Genomic DNA, 23967 nt, shown 5'->3' with positions numbered 1-23967 from the left:
GGCTTCCAGGAGGAGGTGAACCTTGAGTGGGCACTGCAAGATTCAGACGCAAGAAGGAGCTTCAAGGCACAGGGGCCACTCAAAGACTCTTTGGCCATCACCTCCCCAGGGACCTGCCTCTCCTGCTGCACCATGAACTGCATGAGAAGCACTGTAAAGAACGCACTTTTTACCCACAGTGCCTGGCACACGGGAGCTGCTGCACAGTATCTGAAAAATGAATGAGGCAGTACCTAGAGCCCACATCCATGTATAGATTGGTGGTTCTCAACAGGGTGATACTGCCCCAGGGCCACCAGGCAATGTCTGGAGACATTTTTGGTTGTCACATCTGGGGTAGAAGGCTAAGAAGAGGCTACTGGCATCTGAAAGCCAGGGATGCTGCTAATTTACCTCTGGTTCACAGGACAGCCCCCACGCAAAGGTTTGTTCAGCCCCAAATGCTAAGAGTGTCAAGGCTGAGAAACCTTGGTACAGAGGAACAGTAAGTAGATAGGATCACAATACTCCCAGGGGATGTTTGGGGCCAGGGAGCACTGACAGTGTTTACTAAAGAAATCGAGACCCAACGGGGATGAAGTGTCTTTCTGTGGATGACACCACAAGTTAGCAATAGCCTGAAAATATGAGGGGAACCACTGACTGAAACCGCCCTCCCTGGCCAGACTCTACAGTAGCCACCTGCATGAGTTATCTTACAACAGGAGCTCCTGGTAAGAAACATAGAACTAACAAGCCACCACCGAGCAGAAGAAATCGGGAAAAGTCAAAAGGAGAGAGGAGACTCCAGTCCATATGTCCTACCAACCTCCCAGAATCCTCCTCTCTGGAAGCCATCTTGGCTGAGTGACGCTCTTGCCACCGGGAAGGACCCTGAGTCAGAGCGCTTGGCCAGAGACAACCTGGAAACTAACTCCATTACCGTGAAACACAAGACTATGACCACATGGCAAAGCTGCTCTGCTGGGTCCCCTTACTCTGCGGCTCTTCACCCAGGTGCCCCTTCCCAATAGAGTCCCTTGCTTTATCAGCATGTGTGTCTCCTCAGATAATTCATGTCCAAGTGTTAGACAAGAGCCACACTTGGGCCCTGGAAGGGGTCCCTCTTCCTGCAGCAAAAAGAGAGGCCAATCTTTGGACGCATCACCTGGGGCTCTCTGTCAGCACACCCCTCACAGCCCCTTCACCCCTTTGTCATGTCTCAAAGTCCTCTTTGCCCCACCTCTCCTACACAGCTTAATAAGACTGCTTCAGTAGCAGTGTCTTGAAATACACCAAATGGTTCGGGTCTTGGAGGCTTTGAACATGTCACTAACAGCACAACTCTGAATCCTTGTCCCAGGCCTGCGTTCATGGCATCATTCCCACACAAGAATTAACTTTATAAAAATTTAAATGTTAATAAATGTTGAGTCATGTATGAATCTGAGAGTTGGACTATAAAGAAAGCTGATCACAGAAGAATTGATGCTTTTGAACTGTGGTGTTGGAGAAGACCCCTGAGAGTCCCTTGGACTGCAAGGAGATCAAACCAGTCAATCCTAAAGAAGATCAGTCCTGAATATTCATTGGAAGGACTGATGCTGAAGCTGAAACTCCAATCCTTTGGCCACCTGATGTGAAGAACTGACTCATTTGAAAAGATCCTGATGCTGGGAAAGATTGAAGGTGGGAGGAGAAGGGGACGACAGAGGATGAGATGGTTGGATGGCATCACCGACTCAATGGACATGAGTTTGAGCAAGCTCCAGGAGTTGGTGATAGACAGGGAAGCCTGGCACGCTGCAGTCCATGGGGTTGCAAAGAGTTGGACATGACTGAGTGACTGAACTGAACTGAAAGTGAGCCACAGTGAGCTGGTAATAAGATACCTTGGGATGTCCATCATGCTGGATTTCCAGACAGTTAAACTGGTTAACGCGTTTCCCTTTGACCTGTGGGTCAATCTTGGTGACTATCGGGGACAGGGCGGCCACACTGTTATACGTTACAGCTTAAATGCCTCACTGAATGCCACTGAGGTCCTGCTCTCCAGGTGAGAGCCTGATTCATAGACGGTGGAGTGAAGGAAACAGATGACTCTGTACCCACCGTCTGAGCTGCCTGGCAGGTGTCACTCTCTCTTACACCCTCTCCCTCGCACGCAGAGCCCCCCAAACAAGTAGTTACAGACATGCAAGTGAAAGTAATTTACATAAATATCTTCTACTGTCGTTGTTTAGTCCCTCAGTTGTTTCCAACTCTTTGCAACCCCATGAAATGTAGCCCTCCAGGCTCCTCTGTCCATGGGATTTCCCAGGCAAGAATACTGGAGTGGGTTGCCATTTCCTTCTCCAGTACCTCCTATTATTAATGCATATTAATGCATTAATTCCCATAATCAATTATTTCCTGTAATTTGTGGGCATGAGGAAAATCCTTGCCTCCTCTCTCCATGGGGAGTTTCATTTGAGAAGCCACAAGCAGTTGGCCTGGCCCAGTGAGGGAGTGCTCAGAGTGGGAGAGTGGGATGGTCACTGTGCAGGACGTGTGCAGCAGATAACTGACGCAGGTGGTCCCTCCCTCAGGGGCAGGGATGAGGGGCAGAGCTCACGAGCATCATGAAAACCTGGCCTGGGCAGCACCTCTGTGAAATGAGATCCAGCTCCCCTTTCAGTGTCCTTGTCTGTTCAGTGGGGCTAATAACTAGCCTTTCACCCATCATCTCTTCCTTCCTGGTGTGTACAGACTCCAGACAGGGCCTAGGGACTATCACTGCAGAAGAGGAATGGAGAGGGAACAAGGACAGCCAGGCCGCAGAGAACGGCTGTGAGCTGGGTAAAGTCAGGTGGGAATATCATTCAACGGGGACAGAAGCCCAGGTCCAGGCCCCACTGGGGAATCCACGGCCTTCCCCTCTGGCCCCCGACACCCACGACTGGCCATCCCCCGACCCGGCAGTAACCGAGGCCAGACTTCCCCCTGAGGTCCCTGCCTCCTGGATGTCCTGTCCTCCTGGATCTGAAGCATCCTTCACACCTCACATACTCCTCTGCCATCTGCACGTTCCCTGCTTCCTCCTTACGGCTGTTCATGGAAAACGAAAAGATTTCCCACAATGCTGCAACTAAAGATCCTGTATGCCACAACTAAAACCCAGAGCAGCCAAGTACATGAAATAAGTTTAAAGAAAAAGAAGTGAAAGCAGGAGCTCAGATATTTACGCACCCACACTCACTGCAGCATTACTCACATTAGCCAAAGGGTGGAAATGAATGGATACACAAAATGTAGTATATATATATACACACAACAGAATATCGTTCCGCCTTGTATGTGCTACAACATGAATGGAACTTGAAGACATAAGTGAAATAAGACACAAAAAGGCAAATACCTATAGATATGAGGTATATAGAATAGTCAAATACATAAAGACAAAAGTATAATACGGGCTTCGCTGGTGGTCCAGTGGTTAAGAATCTGCCTGCCAACGCCGAGAACATGCGTTCAGTCCCTGGTCTGGAGACATCCCACTTGCCGAGAGGCCGCTAAGTCCACGCGCCACGACTACTGAGCCGGCTCACCTAGACCCCGGGCTCCGCAGCAAGAGAAGCCACCGCGATGAGAAGCCTGTGGGTGGCAACCAGGGAGCAGCCGCTACCCACTGCAACTAAAGGAACACCCTGTGCAGCAACAAAGACCAAAAAGAAAAGTGTAATGTAGGATGCCAGGGGCTAGAAGGGGACAGGGATGGGAGTCACTGTTTGGTGGGCACAGAGCTTCAATCTGGGAAGATGAATTCTGAAGACAGATGGTGGTTATGGTTGCGCAATGGGGCTATACGTCACTGAACTGTATACTTAAAAGCGGTTAAAACAATAAATTGTATGTTATGCACATTTTACCACAGTTAAAAAAAAAAAACTGAAGAAAAAAAAACAAACCTAAGCTTTGAACTCCTTGTGGTCAGGGCCTCCCTTTTTTCCTTCTTTGGACTCTGTTCAGTTATAACAACAAAGGCCATGCCTGTGTGGAGAAAAGGGGAAGAGAAGAGAAGGGCCTCTCTGGGTCAGCGGCCCACCAGGCTTGGAGACAGGAGCTGTGGGTCCATTTGGTTCCCTGCCCCCACAGCACGCATCTCCCACAGACCCTTTTTCCAGACCTGCAGCCCTGGCTCCACCCTCTCCTGGCCTGAAGCAGGTGCTGTAGCCACACACCCCATGCCTCCAGGTACCCTACCAGACCTTGCCCGCTCCATTCCTGCTGACCTGGAAGGCCACATCACTCACCATTCCCCTTTGTCCCCTTGCGTTCAAATCACATCCAAAAACATTGTTCCCATTAAATCACATCCAAAAATATTGTTCCCAGTTGTGCCATATTCTCCCCATTTCCATGTGCCTTTGCAAGGACCGTAACTTTTGTCTGGAAAGTTCTGTCTTACTTGCTACCTGATAAAGCCCACCTCATCCTTCATGTCTCAGTTCATACCCCACCTGCTGTCTGAGGCCCAGCACCCTGCTCAGCACCTAACATCCAAACCTGTGATTGCCAGCATCGCCCACTGGATGGTGGGATGATGGAGCAGTCCGTGCTGATTGTACCCATCTTCCCCTTCCCCCACTCTCCATTTTCTTTCTTGCTTAGAGCCCAACTTTTGTTCAGCTGCTCCTTTTCTGCCTGGCCATCTCAGTGAGAGCAACTGGCATCGCAGTGCAGCTCCAGGGAGATGAAGCCTGATTGGCTTACACCAATCACAGTATTCTATTCCTCTCTCTGGTATTGGCTGAGATGGGGTCATGTGATATAATTCTGGCCAAGGAAATATGAGGGGAAGTTTGCCTCTGCTTAAAAACACATGGGAAGGGGACAAAAGGAAAAAGGTACTCTTCTGCCTCTGGGAATGCTCATCAGTACTTGTCAACTGGCATTGCTTCAGCCACCCTGTCACCCTGAGGAGTGATATCACCTACATATTGGGGGTGGGAAGGCAGAAAGATTTGTTATCAGGCAGGGTCCTGGCAGGAGGTGGGAATCATACCAGTTATGTTAGGGAGAATTTATGGTGAATAATTGCTCACTAGGTGTAGAAGATGTTAATCAGGTAACAGAAAGGGTAAAAAGAAAGGTAGCCAGATACTAGTTTTAGGGTTGAGAGAACATAGGAAAGAGGCTGGAATCAGTAACACTTAGAGGAGGGGTGCGTGGCGCTGAAATGCCGACCTCTGGGAAGGGGCTGCTGCATGGCTGGTGCAGGTGTCTCTGAGCTCAAAGGACAAGTCCACTGGGGCCTGGACCCAGCTTCTGAAGAGAAGATGCAATGATGCTGTGTCTGTGAGAGTGGGAAGAACAGCAATTCATTCAGCCTTCCAAGGAATGGCCTCTGTGTGGTGAAGAGACCAAGACGGAGGGAAGCTGGCAGGAGCAGGAAGCCCTCGGGAAGGTATTAACAGCCCCAAGGGCTCCCTCTAGTGTCCCCTATTGACCGACACTGGCAGGGAGCAGCTGGCAAAGCAGAAGTGGGGCTGGTGGCCTTCAACTTGTGTCATAAAGCAGAAGGTGGGTTAGGACCTGAGACAACAGCCTAAGAACGGATACAAATGGAGAGTGCCTGCATCCTGGACAACAGCTCTACAACACTGCCATGAAAAACCAGGGTGCTGCCCTTCCTCAGATTTCCTGTCATGAGAGAAAATAACATCCTCTCCAGGTCCTATAACTGACCCGACATCTGTACAGCCACAGTCCTGTCTTAGCTGTGTTCCCCCACGGGGCCTAGCGTGGGGCCCCACTGTTTGGAGACTGATGAGGTTGATCTAAAGCACCCTCCTGTCCCTGGACCCTCTGTGGCCTCCATGAGATGGGTCGGGGTGCTGACTTCCATGGAGTTGCTCTTCAGCGGTGTATTGATTTCCTAGGGTTGTTGTAAGAAATGAACTCAAACCTAGTGGCCTAAGACACCAGACACTTACTCTCTCACAGTTGCGGAGGCCAGTCTGAGATCAAGGTGTCAGCAGGGCCACGGTCCCTCTGAAGGTCCTAGGGGAGAACCTGCCTTGTCTCTTCCAGCCCTGGTGGCCCAGTGGTTTCTTGGCTTGTGGCAGTATGCCTCCAGTCTCTGCCATGTCTTCTCCTGGCCTTCTCTTCTGTGTCTCTGATGTCTGTTCTGTCTCTCTTTGGATCTAGGGCCCACCTCCATCTCAACCCCCACCTTAATCACACTTCTGAAGGTATTCTAGTAGCTAAGTCTTCCGACTCTTTGCGACCCCATGGCCTCTAGCCCCCCAGGCTCCTCTGTCCTTGACATTTCCCAGGCAAGGATACTAGAGTAGTTGCCATTTCCTCCTCCAGGGGATCTTCCTGATCCAGGGATCAAATCCCTGTCTCCTGCATGGTAGGTGGATTCTTTATCACTAAGTCACCTGGAAAGCCCAATTACACTTCTACAAAGACCCTATTTCTGAAGAGGTCACATTCTGGGTCCTAGGTGGACACGAATTTGGGGAGGACACCATTTAACACTCTAAGTGGCAACATCCAGATCCAGAGAGGAAAGCTGGAGTTGGAATAGTGGGTGCCTTGCCCGGCACAAGGAGCCCTTGTGACACCAACTGTCACCTGTGGGGCAATCTCAACACTTCAGCCCCTGGAACCACCCAGGCCCTGAAGGTCAGCAGTCACTGATAGACCCTCTCAGGAGGTTACATGATGGCCCCTTGCATTCCACCTACGGGTTGCTGGTAAGGTCTGTCTGTCAAAGCACACGCTGTAAATAAAGCCTTTTCCATCTGGGGACTGGTGGTAAAGCAAAGGGGAAAGGAAAAAAAAAATTAAACAAATAAAGGCAAATTCTTCATCATCCACAAAACAATACGCAAAAACCAGGGCATTCCTCTGGACCATCGATAAATAATCCAGACCACAAAAATAATACATTAGATGGCTTGTGTAATGGTAGCATGTGAAAGACTGTGGAACTTTCTAAAATTAATTTTCTTCATTTTGGTTTATTAAAATTGCACTCATCTATCTCCCCTGTTAAATATTTTATTTTTTCATATTAATGGCTGCAATTTCAGCTTGTGCCTGTTTCTGTCATTAACACTGTACAAACTTAATATCATTAGTAGTTTTTCCCTTAATTATGTGACTAGAGAAGAAAAACATCAAAGTTTCCGTGAAATTGGAATAGTATATCTAAATTGCCTCATGTTTATTTTAACATTAACAGTAAATGAAGCTAATGGGCTTTTATATTATTAAAAGCACTCATTTGTGTCCTGCCTGTTCTAATATATAACAAAGCTTTAAAAGATGTTAAATAATTAGTTATTTAATAGGGACGGGTGGAATAGATCAAGCGAAAGGAAAAGTTGAGGGTAACCGACGCACACAGTTGAGGGGTCTCTCCCTCTTAGGTCTTTCGGATGGGATTCCCTCACCACAGGTTCCCTGTCCCCACTGTTACTGTGAGAGCTCTAATTTATATCGACCCTAGAGAGTTGAAGCAACAAAATCTATTGTTGCAGCCTTGCAGAGGACACATGTGTGGGGGGCAATAATGTTCTCAATTACTTCTGGGCAACTTCCATTCATAATTCAATACCTGCAAAGGCCCACGTTAGGCTGGGGCACGGGAGGCCCTCTGCAGGAGGGAGCACGTAGCTGCTGCTGCAGGCCAGCTCCTCTCTCACTGCCTCCTGGAAGCAGGGTCCTTGGCTTTAGAGGACACTGATGGATGGACGCACTGCTCTGCATCAAGAGCCCAGTGAGACCTGGCCTGTGGGTCTAAAAGAGGGGACAGACTGTTGTCACTCTCCTGCTCAAAAACCTGCAAGGACTGCCTTGGCCTGCTCAGTCAAGGCCAAGCTCCTCGCTTGGCGCTTGAGGCCCCACCTGCCCGACCCAAGCTCCTGCTCTTTCCAACATCTGTTCTCTGTTCTGTCCAGCTCTTCCCCCGACCCCAGGCCCAGAACGTCCCAAGTTGTCCCATCTCCTTGCCTTTGGTCATGCCATTTGTCCTTGCCTGAACCCACGTTTGTCCTTCCACCTCTATTCAAATACTAATCATTCCTAAGGATTCAACTTCAGATCTGGGCTTTCCTGGTGGTCCAGTGATTCAGAATCCACCTTGCCATGTAGGGTACACCACTCGGATCCCTGGTCCGGGAAGATCCCACGTGCCTCAGGGGAACTAAACGCATATGCCTAGAGCCCACGCTCTAGAGAAGCCACGGCAATGAGAAGCCCACCACAGCTACAGAGTAGGCCCCACCCCCACAACTAGAGACAGGCTGCAAGCAACCATGAAGACCCAGCACAGCCAGTAAACAAAGAAATGAATGAATAAAATTCAAATTCCAGATCCTCCATTAGTCCTCTCCTAGTCCCTCTGTCTCACGAACCCCTAGAGCAGGGGTTTTCAAACTTGAGTATGTATCAGAATAACCAAGGGGGCTTGTTACAACACAGATTGACAGATCGCTGGGCCCCACCCCTAGGGTGTTTGATTCCATAGGTCTGAGTGTGGTCTGAGAATCTGAATTTCTAATAAGTTCCCAGGTGATGCTGACAGTCTGGGGACCACACTTTGAGAACTACTAGAACATATGCAGCCATTCCAGACCGTCAGTCACTGTGCTTGCACTGGCTTGGAAGGTTCTCTCATAGTAGCTCGTGGCCAAGACTTCTCTCCTCAAGTAGACAGCAGGTTCTTTGAAGGCAGGGACTCTGAGCTGCTCCTCTATATCCCTGGAGACAGCACTAGCTCAAGGATGGGCTCATGGTGTGTGAGCCAATGACTCAGATGAACAGATTGACTAGCTGCCATAAATTTCATTCAATCCTTGATAAAATCTCCATTTTATAGGTGAGGAAGCTGGGGCTTAGAGAGATGAATTAAGTCACTAAAGGTCATATAACTGTTAAGTGACAGATAAGATTTGATCTCAGGTTCATTTCCAGAGTCCTGGCCAGTGCTTCTTACTCAAGTGATTTCAGACACAGGACTTGGGAGGATAGGAAACTGGCTGCTTTCGTCACTTCGACACTAAGGATTGTAGGTTTGAGAGATCCTTTAGTCTAGGGCGGAGTACACATGGCAAACCAGCTGCTACTCTCCTCCAGCCAACTAATGTACTCAGTCACCCTGACATAAATGCGAGTCTCAGCATCCTTCACACTGCACCAACTGATTGACATTTCTATGGCAGGATGAAATATATTTGCCATTCATAACCTAGTCCAATTTCTCCACCATGCTGGTGAGACCCAGAGAGGAAATGCAGCTTGGCTACCCTGCATATCAGTGGTGTGTGTTAGTTATCTCTTGTTGTGTAACAAATCATCCTCAAACTCAACAGCAGACATTTATTGACGCGTAGTTTCTGTGTGACATGAATTTGAGAACAACTCAGATGGTTAGTTCTGGCTCAGGGTCTCCTATGTGCTTGCAATCAGGATATTGGCAAAACATGAGGTTTGGAATGAAAAGATCTGTGCTTACTTCTGTCAGGTACCATAAAGGCAGTACTGATCCAAGACAGTGAATTAAGTTCATGGCTATAGTTATTCTGACAGGAGAAGGCAATGGCAACCCACAGAGTCGGACACGACTGAAGCGACTTAGCAGCAGCAGCAGCATAGTTATTCTGACCATTCAGGTAATACAAACTTGGGCTGCAAATCTACTTTTCAAGAATGGCTCTTTCCGCTCCTGCCCTGCCCAGAATCAAGGCAACTTTTCTTACTGTCCCTGGGTGTGCAAGGGGTGAGGCAGTCTTCCTCTGGTTCACACTTCCCCTGAGGGTTTCCCGTTGGAGTCCAATCTTTATGAGGAAGGACATCCTATCAGATTCACCACCTTTGCTGGCCCTGGGCTTTACCTTCTTTCCCCAAATACCCTCGGTCATGTCAAGACTGAAACTCAAGTTTGCTTGTTGGGCAAATACCCACAGGGTACAAGGAGCTTCGGTGCTCTCACAGTTTTTGGCCTTGTAGCTTCTTACCATCTTGTCAGCCTTTAATGCTGTTAAGAAAATAGTTTTCATTTTATTCAACATTTCTAGTTGTTTCTACCATGAACATTGGTCTAAATAACCCAGCCTGCCACATTACTAGCAATAGAATCTGCTATGTGCTTTTCCCACAACTCTAGATTAGTTTGTTTTCTCAATTAAAGTGACCAAAACAAGAAGTGGAATGGTTCAGTCCAGTGGGTGGTGAGGTGATGGGGTGGTGGCTGTTGTGCAAAAAATCCTCCTAAAGATGGTGAGGGTTCCTTACCCACTGAACATGAGCCTGGTCCATGCACCTGAGTAATTGGTCTGTGTTCCCAAGGTAGGACGGTCTTGATCATCCAAACCTCCCAAGGTCTTTGGAAGCTTTTAAGCAGGATGATGACACAATCGCATGTCACTCCAGGAAAGATGGCTGTGTCTGTTCTTTGCTGACAAAGGTCCATATAGTCGAAGCTATGATTTTTCCAGTAGTCACGTACAGATGTAAGAGTTGGACCATAAAGAAGGCTGAGCGCTGAAGAATTGATACTTTGGAGTTGTGGGGCTAAAGAAGACTCTTGAGAGTCCCTTGGACAGCAAAGAGACCAAACCAGTAAATCATAAAGGAGATCAACCCTGAATATTCTTTGGAAGGACTGATGCTGAAGTTGAAGCTCCAATACTTTGGCCACCTGATGCAAAGAGCTGACTCATTTGAAAAGCCCCTGATGCTGGGAAAGATTGAGGGTGGGAGGAGAAGGGGGCGATAGAGGATGAGATGGTTGGATGGCATCACCAGTTCAATGAACATGAGTCTAAGCAAACTCTGGTGAGATACTAAAGGACAGGGAAGACTGGCGTGCTGCAATCTATGGGGTCACAAAGAGTCAGACATGACTTGGTGACTAAACAACAACAATAATTGTTTGAAGAAGGGTTAGAGACAAAATAGCATTGGATGGAGAGGTCTTGAGGCTGTTATGGTGGTCAAGGTGAAATATAGTGACAGGTTGGACTGGGGTCAAGAAGGGAGAAAGAAGTAAAAGACTGACTGATATCAGGAGGTACCATCGACAAGCATCACACTGTTGACATGTGATCCTGGACTCGACATAACTGAAAATCGCAGGTGTAAGAGGCACAGCTCTTCTTAAGGCTCAGCGGACGTGAATGGCGACTTGATTCCAATGAACCAGCCCTGTCACCACATTGAGAACTGTGGCCTGGGGAGAGTTGATTGTGAGACTCCCTGGATAAAGGATCTGAAGTGTCTTCCTTAAGTGGCCATGCCAGATGGACAACCACAAAGACAGTGGCGGGGTGGGGGGTTGGGGGGTGCTGGTGCAAGGCATCCAACCATCTCTAAGTGTGGGTTGGACCCTTCAAACTCATCATCTATTCATCTTGCTTCCTGGTGTAAACACCTATCCTCAGGCAAAGAGGATTGCAAAAAGGGAGTATGAGGAGCGAAAATGAAGAATAAAGTCACATAATAAAGGAAGGATAAGAGAATCACCAAAGGTCAAAGTTGAGAATAAGATGACGAATATTCTTAAAAACAAATAAGAGAAATCAGGATCTGAAAATATTGAGTTTATGCATAATAAAATCAACTGGATTAAAAAACAATACTAGAACCTCAGATATAAAATGCCAAAAATCTAAAAGTGAGAGTGATTCACTAGAACAACTGAAAGAGTGGCTCCAACTCAAAAAGTTAAAAGCGATAATAAATTAATTGCTTAAAGTGCAGGAAATGGGAGGATTGATAAATGGGGTCCAAATGGGAATGCGGGATAAGGAAAAATGAGATAATAAAATAGGAAAATCCCGTTAATGTCGGGCCTTCGAGCTCCTGGGGACAGTGAGTGTGCCTGGTCAGGAGGGCGCCTGCTCCTCTGCCCTCAAACCCTCCCAGTGCAGCAGGCAGAGGGGCACAGGGGGTGCTGTGAGCTGGCGGAAGGAGCCCCAGTCTGGGAGTCAGGGGACTGGGTCCCAGTGGGGTCTGATGGCGTCCCTGCAGGGCCCGAGCTAATTTCCCGACCAGTCCTCAGTCTCCGCAGCTACAGGAGAAGAGCACTGACTTGATAGGCATGGGGTTCCTTCTGTTGCGCTGTCTGGGCTGGCAAATGGGTGCAGCAGCAAGAAGGAGACCGAGGAGCTTGGTTTCCTGGCTTCTTAGGGGAAGCACTGATCTGGAGGCTGAAGACCTGGGTGTGAGTCTCTAGGGTTCTAGAGCACAGCAGAAAGCAGAAAACAAGGGCTGGGGACTTCCCTGGTGAACCAGTGGCTAAGACTCCTCACTCCCAGTGGAGGGTGCCAGGTCCAACCCCTGGTCAGGAAACTAGATCCCACAGGCCACAACTAAGAGTTCTCAGGGCACAGCCAGAAGATTTCCCACAATGCTGCAGCTAAAATTCCGCGTGCCGCAACTAAGACCCAGTGAGCCAAATGAAGAAATAAATAACATATTTTAGAAGAAAGCAAGCAAGCACTGTTCAACAGGCAGCAAGGGGAGGTGGGGGTTGCCACCTCCCAAGTCCCCAGACCACAACCATCCATGTAAGTCACCCCGCCCATGAGGAAACCCAGCCACACCCTGCAGCCACGTCAGTATCCCAGAGCAGGGCTTCTTCAGCTTTTCACCATCTCTCTGGTTCCCTGGCACTCAGCTGCTTGAAGGCAGGAGCTTGCCTTATGTAGGACTTTATCTCAGCCCCAACTCCAGGCCCCAGCATGAATCTTACTGAGACCCTCATCACTGTACATGTGAGGGATGAAGAAAATAAAAATGGGAATTCTACCTCTTGTCAGTGCTTGGTAGGTGCCATTGCTTCATCTGCACGGGGTCATTTAATCCTCACAACAGCCCTGTAGGGTAAGTTCAGTTCAGTCACTCAGTCGTGTCCGACTTTGCGACCCCATGAATCGCAGCACGCCAGGCCTCACTGTCCATCACCAACTCCCGGAGTTCACTCAGACTCACATCCATCGAGTCAGTGATGCCATCCAGCCATCTCATCCTCTGTCATCCCCTTCTCCTCCTGCCCCCAATCCCTCCCAGCATCAGAGTTTTTTCCAATGAGTCAGCTCTTCGCATGAGGTGGCCAAAGTACTGGAGTTTCAGCTTTAGCATCATTCCTTCAAAAGGAAGGTAAGGACTATTATTATCCCAAGGTGGATAAACTAAGGTTCAGAGGCTGAAATCATTCGCCCAATGTTGCCCAACCAGGAAAGAGCTGAGGTGGGATTTAGATTCAGGTATTCTGACTTCAAAATGGCGAGATTCATCATTCTGCTATGAGGCGAATGAAAGGAAACGACCCTGGACCCCAAAGTCCACTGGTATAGGTTTGTTTCAGGTGGCTCAGTGGTTAAGAATCCACCAGCCAATGCAGGAGACTCAGGTTCGATCCCTGGGTCAGGAAGATCCCCTGGAGAAGGAAATGGCAGCCCACTCCAGTATTCTTGCCTGGAGGATCCCCATGGACAGAGGAGCCTGGTGGGCTACAGTCCATGGGGTCACAAAGAGTCAGACATGACTGAGCATGCAGCATAGGTATGTTTGAGGCCTCAGAATGAGGCAGCCATGGTGTGGTGAGGGGACAGATGGGGTGCTCTTACCTTATTGTTGGGGTGGGAACCCAGCTCTCCAATGCTCTGGCTTATCCTTCTGGGTCTCCTCTGCTTTGGTGCTGGGGCAAAGGGAATCTGCAACAGAACAGAACAGCCTCTTCAGGATAAAACCCAAGGAAGAAACAGCCAAGGGACTAGTGTCCCTGGCAAAGGGAGGTGGAAATTTCCCTGTGGGGAAGGAGCCTAGGGCCCGGAGGCCTGGATAGCCCCTTAGGAGGCCTTGTCCACTCGCAGTTCATTCTTCTCTCCGTCTTCTTCCCAGGGGCTGTGAGACACGGCTCTGATGCGTCTGCCCCCCGCCTGTAGCTGACTCCCAGCACTTAGGACACACTTCTGCCGCCCACTCCCCACTCCACCCCCTCCCCTGGGCCTCCACCAGACCCAGACAATGTCTGCATCTTTACGATTCTGTGGTTCAGTCTCAATCCTGGCCGGTGGAGTCAATGGGCAGACCAAGTTCCCTCAGTGTTTAAGGGCAAACATCCAGTGGAGGCTGCTGCTCCTGCCTTGGAACTGTCCCCTCAGAAGCGGATGAGGCCTCTTCAGCCTCCATCCTATAACGATGTGGACCTGACCCCTCCTCCCCACGGGCTCCTGGAGACAACTGAGTTCTCTGCTCTTCCATGAACTTTCCTGTCTGCCTCCTCTGAAGGGTCACACCTTGCTCCTCCACTAGGGAGGCTCCCACCACTCCTCACGGGCCCCCAGGTGGTGGGCTGCAACAGCCCCCTGTGAGGGCCCAGCTCTCTTCTCTCCCTCAAAGTGTTTCCAGTTCTCTCAGCTGCAACCTCTGACCTGGAGAGGCCTCTGAGGTCAAGCCAGTTCTGCTTCTGGGGAGACACAGGAAGCCCCTTCTCAAGGAGGGAGGCTGAGCCCCCAAGGGAAATGGTGCCCTGGCCCCACTACCCATCCATTTATGCAATGAACAGTCACTGGGGGCTGCTCGGTGTCAGGTGCCGGGTGGACTCTCGGAGGGAGCCAGGAGACAGGGCTCTTCCCCTGTGGACGTGTGGTATGGGGGTAGCCAACACACAGAGCAATCACAGGCTGCGTGGTCAGGGCTGGGGCTAAATCACCCCTCCTTCCTCAGCCTCAGGTCCTCATCTATAAAATGGGCACACCACCATTCACTCCCGGAGTGGGTGGGATGGTTGAATGAGACAACACGTAGAAAATCTCCCCCATGGTAACGCGTGTGTGCAGCATTTTCTGCGCTGCAGGTTGAGTTGTAAATGTGGGCTGCCAAGAATTTAGTGTCATGAACAATTTCTTTTACAAAGGAAATAGAATAAAAACATTACGTGCATCCTCTGAATTAAGAGTATTATTTTGTAAAAATTCTACTTTAGTTATTAGTGTGTGTATATATACTGGGTCATTTTTTTTCAAAGAAGGTTGAAGGCCACTGACCTGGTAATCAGAGCAGGGCTTTGGGGTCATCTCATTCCACCACTTATGACACCATGTGACACAGCTGCATATCTCTTCACCTCCAAGCCTCCCTGCAATTGAGAAGAACGATGAGACAGCACACGTGAACACGCTGCTCAGAACAGGCACCCAGGACATCACAGGGCCTCCAAATGTGGTTGCCTCTTCTGTATGTTAGCATTGTGTAGATCGCATATCAAGACCCCCAGGTCAGGGGCTGATTATCTCTGACTAAAAACATGACAAGTAAAAAGGAAGCTGTGGTGAGGTGGTGGTGGTTTAGTTGCTAAGTCATATCTGACTCTTGCAATCCCATGAACTGTAGCCCACCAGGCTCCTCTGTCCATGGGATTCTCCAGGCAAAAATACTGGAGTTGGTTGCCATGCCCTCCTCCAGGGGATCCTCCCAACCCAGGAATTGAACCCAGGTCTCCTGAATTACAGGTAGATTCTTTACCATCTGAGCCACTAGGGAAGTTGGAGTGGTTTGCCATTTCCTTCTCCAGGGTATCTTCCTGACCAGGGATCAAACCCAGGTCTCCTGCACTGCAGACAGATTCTTTACAGACTGAGCTACCAGGGAAGCCCTAAAAAGGAAGCTACTATTGTTATTGTTGTTTTTTCTATATCAACAACTAACATTTTCAGGCATTTGTGTGCCAGGTACCAACCTCATTTAACCCTCACGGCAGCTGGGCAAGGTAAATTGTATCATTATCCCCATTTTACAGCTGACAAAACTGAGGTAATGGGAGGTTGAGACTTATAGAGCTTGTCTAGCCGACTCTCACTCCTGCCCCCACACCAGCCACGCTCCCTACCTTGATTCAGAGTCTCCTCTGCCCCCAAGGTCCCCAGTGGCTCCAGTTTTGAGCCTCCTGGGCCCCAGCTGCCCTGTCTGCAGGTGCCCTGCCTGGCCTCCCTGGCCCGGTAATTTCACGCATTTGCCCGACCTCATGCTACCACACTCCAGCTGTTTCTTGTTTCAAAGCCCCACTCCTCAGCACCTTCTGCACTTGCTAGCACCCAGGCAGCTGGTTACAGGAGTGGGGAGTGGGGAGCAGGATGCAACCCGATCTTCAGGGCCAGAGCCAGGCCTGGAGGCTATGACCCTGCAGCTCTCAGCTCCAGTCCGGAGTGGCCAGGAGAACAGGACTCTACCAAGGTCTAAGAAAGCACCTGCAAAGGAAGTCCTCCCCACGGGAGCCCCAGCTCAGGAGCTGAGCCCTGAGCCGGAAGTGGAGAACCAGCACCCAGCCTGAGGGTGGGCCCGAGGTGCCACTGTCGCTGAAGCAGGCAGCACGGGCTGGGTACCAGCGTGGTGTCAGCCGCCAGCTCTTACCACATCGATCATCCAGTCCTTAAGACATATTAAAATGGATTTAAAAAGACATTTTGCATTTTCTCTCCTTAACACCCACATTATTGCCACACATCGGCTTTTGTTTTAATTAAAATCGGTTTTGAAATCCTCCATGAAACTTCAGTGGGATTGTTAAAGGCAGCAATTTCCTTATCGGCAGCGCGTCCCCACAACATACTGTAATAGTTATTTTGCAACAAAGCACAAGTCTTATTAATTTAGCTCAATCAAATCAGCACCACGTTAATTTATGGGGCTGTAAAAATCTGGCAGTGCCGCTCTAGATCAAGGAACTTAGGGCAGGCAACACACCAAGTGGGATGTTTATTTTGTACAATGGTCCCTAACTGCATTTCTGTGATTTAAAAGCTTTCTGAGGCGTGCGATGATAATATTACATGCATATAGAATTGTGTGTTTGCTACGCCTCATTACTCCCCGCAGAGACCCAAAATCATTTGGTATTCAACTCCTACCTAAAATATTTCCTTTTACATACAAATATTTTTTCTGCTTTAAATGGCATCTCTATGTTAAAAAAATTTTTTTCCGGGGCTGTGAAGCAGGATCGTTTCCTACGTGGGATTCTATTTTGGTCCAGTGTTGATCTTTAGTGGTGATTACTAAGTGGGGAGCTGGTTTTTCCTCCTCCTTCCCCTCTGGCCATGCCCTCCAAATTTGAAGCAGGTGAAGGTCTCCCTGGGATTGATTTTGCATTTTCTGCCCGCCCCCGCCCCGTCTTGTTTCCTGGTTTACTTTTATTGATGTCTACTTCAGCAACTAGGAATGTTTCTTTCTAACTCACATCTTAATAGCAAAGCCCACAGTAACAATTATGATTTGCCAGGAGATGCAGTGTAGCAGCCAGTGGGGGATTTGCAAGGCTGTGTGGGATGGGGAATTGCAGCAGTTGTGGGCTAGAAATGGGGCGATGGAGGCTCAGAGAGGGCAAGTGACCTGCCCAAAGTCACACAGCAAGTAAGGATGAGCACTGGCCTCTGGGACTCAACCCCAAACCTCTGAGTTTCAATTTTCCCATTAGAATAAAGACGTACGAATTGGAAGGAGGTCACTCATTTGAAGGGCGTAGCACAGGGCCTGGGAACAGAGTGGGGCCTTAGCAATGTTAGGGTATAACTGTATTGTCCTTCCTCCACAAGGGCTGGTCCTGTCTTTCAAGTGCCCGACTCTGGATTGCAGAGCTGGGTGATGCTCAGATGCAAGCTAAGGGCAACTGACATCTCATATACTTATGTCTACAGAGCTTCTCCTGTGTACAAAGATGCTTCCACCTGCTCCAGGGGGAGCACACACCTGCTCTGAGGATACAGACTAAGTGCTAAAATACAATGTTAGCTGATGGACTCAGGACAACCTGTCAACTTGACAGACAGCTGTGAAACCTTATTTAATGGAGGAGAAAACCAAGACTGGCAGAGTTTGGATGACCACTCTCAGGTAAGGCAACTGATGGCCAAGAAGAGAGTCCAACCCAGGGCTGCTGACTCCAAGGTCAGTGCCCTTTCTTGCACACTGACTGCCTTGGGCTCCTTGGCTGGTCCATAGGTGGCTGAGGCTTGGGCAGGAAACATGCTTTCTATCTGTGGTATAAACAGCTGCTGATATGACAGCATTTGAAAGGCACCCCTGGTTCCCCTTCTGACTGTGGCCAAGGCTTAGAGAGAATCATCCTCTAGGTTAAGTCTGGCCTTTTCACCACATAGGTATTTATGTACTTGAACTGTATGGGCCACGTCATCCACCAAGTTTCTTTCTCTGTCCGTTAGTGAGCATGAGTTTCTGGTTAGTCTAGACAGCAGGGGAGCTCCTAGTCCCTGGCAGGGGCCTTTGTGTTGGGGGCGGAGACTCTGTCATGTGACTCCCAGATGCAATCGTATCTTTAGTGACAATGACATGGGGAACTCACTGCCTTCAGTGACAGTCCACACATTGACTGGACAAAGCTCTGGTTTGAAACTGACCTTTCCTGGTAGAACCCAAACCAACATTGTCAGTAAAGCATCAACAAAGTGAAAAAAGTGAATGTGTTAGTCGCTCAGTCGTATCTGATCCTATGCAGCCCTATGCCAGGCTCCTCTGTCCATGGAATTCTCCAGGCAAGAACACTGGGGTGGGTTGCCAGTTGCCTTCTTCAGGGGATCTTCCCAACCCAGAGACTGAATCCAAGTCTCCCACGTTGCAGGCAGATTCTTTACCATCTGAGCCACCAGAAGAGCCCAAGAATACTGGAGTGGGTTGCCATTGCCATCTTCAGGGGATCTTCCTGACTCAGGGATCGAACCCAGGTCTCCCGCATCACAGGCAGATTACCATCTGAGCCACCAGGGAAGCTCCCACTTACAAGTGGCCAGGCATGCTCTCTGATCTGCCCAATTCTAAGAGCTTCCAGGGTCACCTGGAGAGGGAGGATGTGATAGCCATGCCAAGTGCCAACCTATTAATACGTAAGCTGGTGAAGGCCAAGAGAGCTATCTCTGTGGACCTGGGCAGGCAAGGCCCCAGGTCCCAGAGGGCCAGACAGCGGAGGTGAAGTTACAGGACAGGAAAAGATGGGGCGGGGCTTCCAGGCCCAGGGTAGATGCATGTGCTGTGTGCGTGGCCCCACAGCCTCCGGGGAGTAATGAAGCCAGAAAAGTCACAGCCAAGGGGCGGGGTTCTGGGCTAATCCAAACCCTTTGGTTACGTTCCAGGAAAAGACCATTAAGAAGGCGAGATGTGAGCTGAGAGGGCCTGTGGGATGAAGCTTCAGAGCACGCATCATGACTGGGCGGTGACGTCAAGACAGATAGCCTCACTGTCAGCTTAACTCAACAAGTACTTCGGAAAACCTGCTACATGCCCAGCTCCAGGCGGGCTCAGGAGAGCAGCGGAAGGTGTTCTCCATTCAGACCCTGTCCTCCCGGGGCAGCCGCTGGTTGAGAGTCTGCGGACTCCGGGGCCCACTTCATCCTGCTGAGCGAGTCGGTTCCCATTTCCTGCCCAGTTTGGTTTCTCTGTCTGTGCTGCTCTGTTGGGGGTGGGCCCTGGACGAAATGTAAATGCTCATAGAGTAGGCTGCTCTTTGGACATCCTAGCTCAACCTCTGCAAACAAGTGCTAAGCAGGTCCTGTGCTTGAACCAGTCTGCGAGGCACCGCACAAAAGAGGCAGCAACTTGGTTGCTTTCAAAATGGCTTCTCTTGGGACTTCCCTGGTGACCCAGTGGTTAAGACGCTACCCTTCCAATTAAGGGGGCACGGGTTCAATCCCTGGTCAGGGAACTAAGATCCCACATGCTACATAGCCAAAATAAATAAATTTAAATTAAAAATAAATGTTAAAAAAAATGGCTTCTCTCAGATGAAGCACAGTGAGATCATAGTGTCTTTGTGTGAATTTGAAGAAGGCACCCCCTTGGCATATACATGGCTCCATAGGTCCCCAGATTGGCACAGGGACCACAGGAGGACGTCAGCCTTTACAGCCTCATGGGCTGAGCACACTTGTGCAATAAACAACTTGAACAACTATAGTTAGTGGCTTTGCCCCAGACCCCAGTCAAGTGGCCAAAACCTCCAGACCTTAGGACTTTCCAGGTGGTCCAGTGATTAGGACTCTGTGCTTCCAAAGCAGGGGCCACAGATGTGATCCCTGGCTGGGGAACTAAGATCCCACATACTGTACGGCTTAGCCAAAAAAAAAAAAAAAAAAAAAACCCAGATCTTTGCAGTCATTATTGGTGAAAAGTTCCAGGCTTAGGCTCCCCCTAGACATATGAATTGCCCCAGATCTAAGCCAGGACTCCCCCCAAAAGAGGAAGAAAGCTGTGCTCTAGTAGAGTCCCACCACCCAGACCAACTCGCTCAGAAACTCAGCATCACTACACTACCTCCCCCGTCATTCCTTCATTCCTTTCACGGAGGGACAGGTGGACACGGCCAGGAGGAGAGGACAAACCCCCAAAGCCCCTTCCTGCAGTCAGGGCCAAACCTTCACCTTCTTCTTGCTGCTCTTTAAGAAGCTTTCTAAAGAAGAGGAACCTCCCGCGGTAGCAGATGGCGGATAAGTAGGAATGGTAAATAGTTTTAATTACTGCATAATGTAAGTGAGACAATAAAGGGGAGACAGTGGAAGCAAGCTGCTGCCGCCGAGGCCCTGAAACTGTTGTGGGGCCCAATTTGTCTGGCATGTGCTGTTCCTAGTCTTGGGAGGGCTTTAAAGAGAACGCCGAAAATATTAATTGCCCGCCTCACTGGCCCATCCATCTTCACAACCGAGTAACACGCTTTTTTAATTTCAGGGGAATCGTTTTCAAATGGGAATCATGCAAATGAGTATTTTAGCTATTCATTTGTTTTACTGCGAGCGCTTTGTGAGCAAATGGCCTACAGCTTGCAATGAATTAAAGACATGGGCACTGGAGACCGATTTTTAATACAAAGTCTTGACTCGGAGACGACCCCGACCAGCAGCACAGAAAATGTTGGCATAGCAACTTTGGGCATTTTCATGCAAATTGGCTTCTATATAGATGATACGAATGCAATGTTTTCCTTCAACTAATCATCATAAAATTAGTTTCACTATATTTAAATGCCTCCACTTAATGCATTATATCCATATGCATGAAATTGCCTCTGCTAATGCAGTACATAAAATGCCAAAGATACAATGAATAGCCAAATTGCAAGCAGTTATGTTATCTCCCATAAAAACAACTCCCCTCCCCCTTCTTTTTTTTTTTGTGAGTGTGGGTGTTATTGAGTATGTGGGTGCCAAAGGCATCTATCACAAACTGCTATTAACCCACAGACTCATACACACACACATCCCAAAGTCCTCTACAGTTAAGTAATGTTAAGGCTGTAACAAAATTTAACAAAAGCCAGACAAGGTCGGGACTGGGCAACCTCCCCTCATTCAGAGCCGGTCGTCAGATGAGATAGTGACGAGCACTTGCCCTGTTTTGGCATTAGCTCCAGGACGGGGCAGTGCCCCTCCCGCTCCTTCCCCATATGTATTGAATTGGGGGACTGAGAGGTATGTGTCTGAGCTCATCTGGAGAAGACCAGTTGGACCAAGAATTCAACTGGAAATAATCAAAGATGGAGCCCTTTTTGGTGAGAACAGTCCCAGAAGGCTGGCCATGGTAGGTTAGAGAGATGAAAACTCAGGAGGAACATGATCAAAGTCAGTAACTGAGACAAGATTGGTGCGGAAGGCAGGTAGGGAATGTCCGGGGAACCCTTACACTCTGGGTGCTGTGCTTGGCACTCGACACGCGCCATGCCATGCCATCTTAACTACAGTGAAGGGACTGAAGATACCAGTGTGCTCATCGCTGGCCTTGGCAACTCTGAAATGTGTCTCACTAAAACTGAGGAACACATCTGAGGTTATATGACCGGTAAGCGCCAGAAGGATTCAAACTCAGGTTTCTCCAATCCCAAGGCTGCCTTTCCTCTATGTCAGGCTGCCCTCTGCACGACACGTGGAGTAACGGCGGGACTGGGCTCTCTTGTTTGCTTTTTTTTTGCTCCAAGGGGAGCTGTCCTCAGAGACAGGGCAGGCTCTGGGAGGGAAGATGATAGTCTTGTGAGTCTTCTCTTCAACACTGAGGCTTGATTCTCCTTCTGTTTCTGATGAGACCTCAGCCTGGACCCCAAATTCCCCAAGGTCAAGAGGATAAGGCTGCACATGGACAGTGGGCATCACCCTCCAACTCACTAACTGGGCCCCTACCCCTTTCAATCCACTGAGAAAGTCAGGGTTCTTCTCCATTCCAGCCTTGGTGGATTTGAAATTTGGCTTAAATATGTGGGTGCTAGGCGAGTCCAGGGTAGGGGTTACCAGGGAAGGAAGCAAGAGGTGAATTTGGAAAAACACAAGCCCTTCCTTCCCACCTGGTGATAAAGTTCCACCTCAGGAATTCTCCAATTCTCATTTGTTGGGGGACTCTGTGTTTGGCTTAAGTTGGGGTGGCATTTCCTCACACACAAAAAAACATGAGGTGTGGTAGAAACAGTATGATGGTTTCTCAAAAATTTGAAAACAGAACTGCCACGTGATGCAGCAGTTTCACTTCTGGTTATATTAATATCTGAAAGAACTGAACGCAGATACTTGCATGCCCGTGTTCACAGCTCACTGCTCACAATGGCCAAAAGGCGGAAACAACCCGAGTGTCCATCAAGGGATGAGTGGGCAAACAAGATGGGGTGTATCCATACAGTGGAATATTATTCAGCCTCAAAAAGGGAGGAAACTCTGGCACAAATTATAACATAAATGCACCTTGGAGACTTTGTGACTGTAAGCCAGTCACACAAACACACACACACACACACACACTGTATGATTCCACTTATATGATGTACCTAGAACAGTCAAAATCATGGAGATGTAAAGTAGAATGGCGGTCACCAGGGGTGGGGAAGAAGGGGGAATGGGGAGTTAGCATTTAATAGTTACTGAAGTTCACTCTGGGAAGATGAGTAAAGTTCTGAAGTGATAATGGTTGCACACAATGTGAATGTGCTTAAAATTACTGACTATACACTCAAAAATGGTTAAAGGAGTAAATCTTATGTCGTATGTGTTTTACTCAATTAAGAAAAAAAATTTTTTTAATGTATGAAGCAGGAAGACATCTTCCCCCAAACCCTAAGCATGTCACAGAATTCAGGGGCTAAACTCTTTTGAGCCGCTTGAGAAAGAAGTGAGGACAGCTCTTCCTGATCACTCAGGATTGCCCACATCTTGTGAAGCACTTCTGTGTTCAATACAGGCTTGTTGAATTAAATTAAGTTAAATTAAATTAAATGGTAAAGTGAGGGAGATCCTTAAGAGTAACAGGATTAACTGAGGTCTAAGGCACGTCAGGAACTCCTCCAATCTCATTAAGTTGGTCCACTTTCCTTTCCTTCTAATTCTCTCCCTCTTGTCTTCTGTCTTGTCTGGACAACCCCCTCCATCTATCCCCAACACACATAAATATGCCTATTATGTGTCTTTCCATTGGTCTTTTCTGTTTCCCCTCCACAAGCGATTTCTCACCACCTGGAATTGTTCATAACAACTGTGACTTTACAAACACTAAAGTAAGTTGGCACGCTTGCTTGTAAATGGAATCTTTTATCCTTTGCATTTATCCTTACCAACGCTTACCCAAAACACTGGTCCTAACCCGAAACACGGGTCTTGTGATTCCAATAGCAGCCACCAGGTGGCATGTTTTGGAAAAACCCAGTTCAGTTCAGCTCAGTTCAGTCGCTCAGTCGTGTCCGACTCTTTGCGACCCCATGAATCGCAGCACGCCAGGGCTCCCGGAGTTCACTCAGACTCATGTCCATTAAGTCAGTGATGCCATCCAGCCGTCTCATCCTCTATCGTCCCCTCCCAACCGCTTATCAATAAGGCAAATACCGCCTCTGGTGGCTGTAGTGAGATTTGCAAGCAAGGTGGCTAGGTGGCAATCAACCAGAACTTGAGGAGGCACGTCTGTACTTGAAAGCCAGCTCCTCTCCGTGACTGCAAAGGGAACTGCTCCCGAAGATGA

The 23967-nt window shown here is 48.8% G+C and overlaps 1 long non-coding RNA gene across 6 annotated transcripts in view; it reads right to left on the bottom strand.

The window, feature by feature from the left end:
• LOC133255668 (uncharacterized) overlaps nucleotides 1-23967 on the bottom strand; it is a 108046-nt gene that overhangs the window by 17308 nt on the left and 66771 nt on the right. For all 6 annotated transcript variants that reach the window (XR_009739001.1, XR_009739000.1, XR_009739002.1 and 3 more), the window contains 3 exons: nucleotides 15027-15118; nucleotides 13605-13691; nucleotides 12785-12851 (listed from right to left, as the gene is read on the bottom strand). This is a non-coding gene — a long non-coding RNA (uncharacterized LOC133255668). The remainder of the gene's footprint in view (nucleotides 1-12784; nucleotides 12852-13604; nucleotides 13692-15026; nucleotides 15119-23967) is intronic.

The sequence above is a fragment of the Bos javanicus genome, chromosome 10 (assembly GCF_032452875.1).
Source record: "Bos javanicus breed banteng chromosome 10, ARS-OSU_banteng_1.0, whole genome shotgun sequence".
NCBI classification, from domain to species: domain Eukaryota; kingdom Metazoa; phylum Chordata; class Mammalia; order Artiodactyla; family Bovidae; genus Bos; species Bos javanicus.
This window is presented reverse-complemented; position numbering and strand designations above follow the sequence as displayed.